This window comes from Pteropus vampyrus, unplaced genomic scaffold, assembly GCF_000151845.1.
Source record: "Pteropus vampyrus isolate Shadow unplaced genomic scaffold, Pvam_2.0 Scaffold235, whole genome shotgun sequence".
NCBI classification, from domain to species: domain Eukaryota; kingdom Metazoa; phylum Chordata; class Mammalia; order Chiroptera; family Pteropodidae; genus Pteropus; species Pteropus vampyrus.
Window position 1 is genome coordinate 227,506 of NW_011889016.1, and position 2,142 is coordinate 229,647.

General features: G+C 64.0%; 1 protein-coding gene across 1 annotated transcript in view; it reads right to left on the reverse strand.

The window, feature by feature from the left end:
- The window catches only part of SLC9A3 (solute carrier family 9 member A3), a 37,492-nt gene that overhangs the window by 28,233 nt on the left and 7,117 nt on the right, over positions 1 to 2,142 (reverse strand). The window lies entirely within an intron of this gene.

Below are 2,142 nucleotides of genomic sequence, written 5' to 3' on the forward strand. Positions count from 1 at the left end.
GTTCAACAGCTGCCATGCCGGCACTCCGGCAGATGTGTGTGGGGGGACGATAACTCAATTGCAGTGGATGTCACCTGACCGTCTGCCATGGTCTGTCCTGGCCCACGGTTCACCCACTCTTCACTGACCCTCTTCGGGGGTGTTGGTGCCACAGAGAAAAGTGAGGGGCTTGCGGCCCCCAGGGAGTCACAGAGCTAGGATTCAACCCAGGCCCAGCGTCCATGGCCACATGAGAAATAGATCTGAGTGCCACAGGCCGAAGCCCTCAGCCTCACGGAAACCAATGCGCACGTGCACACACAACTGCACACGGACAGGCAGGCATGCAGGCCTCCTCGGCGGCCCTGCCCTGTCGCTGTCCATGTCCAGCTAGCAAGTGGAGGGCGAACTATGCTGAGCACCTAGCACGTGGGGGCCAAGTTCTAAGGGAAAGCATATGGGGGAGGCCACAGTTCTGTGCTCACTGCACCCCAAACCTAGGCTCGCTAAGTCCAAGAGGAAACGGCCCCAGCAAACAGGTGGTTTCCACCCTTTGCGTTCCCCCCGCAAGCTGTTAGACACAGGCGCTTCCAGCTTTCCCATCCTGCCCTTGCAAGAAACCCTTTTCCAAGCCCTGTTGGACTTTGGCATGACAGCTCGGCAGGTGGTGAATTCGTGGATGGAAGAAGCAGAGTCTGGCCCTCCCCGCCCCGCCCCCCCAGCCCTGCTCCTTCCCTGGGCCCAGGGTGGGCCTTGAAGGGGCCATCTGCCTGTGCCCCCGAGGCTGGAGGTCCCGCCCTGGGTGGCTCACAGGACGCCTTCCTGGAGCTGACGCTGGTCTGCCCGCAGGGGCCACGTCTGTGCCCGAAGCAGAGCGCTCTCTGGGGGAGGGGAGATAACGTGGATAACCCTCCCCTCCCCTGCTCCATCAAGGGCCCCAGCCACCCCCCTCCCCCATCTGCCCCCGGGGCTGGTGCTTCAGCCTGAGCGTGCTCCCCCTAGTTCCTCTCAGCCAGGGCCCCTCCCTTCTGAGGCCCATCTGGACTGCCCCCCAGATGGTAGCCTGGCTGCCATCCGATCTCCCAGCCTGGACTCTGACCCTCACCAGGTAAACCACAGGCTCTCACCTCTTTCCAGACCTGAGTGAACCCTTGGGCTTTAGATGTGCACTTGAGACGCAGCCAGTTGCAAGGAAGGGCCCCAGGCCCAGATGTGGCACCTCGTGTGACCTGGAGAACGGGAGTACGCACCCCATGGGTGCCGCCCACGCCTCCGCGTGGGACTCGGCCCTGGCTGGTCGGTGGTCAGCATGTGTAGGTGCCACCCCTGCATGCAGGTTAGGTCTGGCAGTGGGCCACCTTGCCCCCTCCCGCGTCCCAGCCCTGAGCCTTGCTGGGGTGGGGCAGGCCCGGCGACCCAATCAACAGCCTGGAAGGGCCTCAGAGACTCAGGCCTGTCACTGGGGCCTCCAGAGGCCCTGGGGGCAGACCCCGTCCCTCTGGTCTGCCCCTAGCGAGCATTCACTTGGGTTGTCTGGCTGTTTATCTGAACATGCTAATGGGACAATCTCACGAACCAGAGGGGCCCTTAACATTACAAACTCCCAGGAGCTCTGCTCGGAGGCCTGAGCGGCCGCCACCCCCAGCCCGGGGAACCCTGTTCCTCCCGGTGGCCCTGGGGCTCCTCGCCTCAGAAGCTCCCACTTCCCTGGCTCCTCCGACCTCAGCCGGCTCCGCCAGCTGCTCCCCAAACGCCCACACACGCCCATCCCAGCGCCCTGCACTGCTGGTGCACCCCGGAAATGCTGTTACCCTCACCACGGGGCTCCCTCCTCCATCATTTGTCACTGCTGCATGTGGTGCCGTGACCCCGTCTGCCTGTCCCCACACAGGAATGCCACCCTCTGTGGGAGGTCTGGGTGCCAGGCACGCGGTGGCACCAGCATCTGCTGAATGAATATCACGCTGCGGGGCCCTCTCCCGGTGGCCAGAGCTGTCGCTGCTGGAACCCCAAGTGTGTCGAGGCCACATCAGTAAATCAAACCGTCAAGCCTGGGAGAGGTTGCGGGGCCGAGTGGGCGGACCCCAGCCCAGGCTCTGTCCCGGGATGTGCACAAGCCAGGATCCGGTGGGCCTCTGTGTCCCTGGAGGACGGCATGCCGGG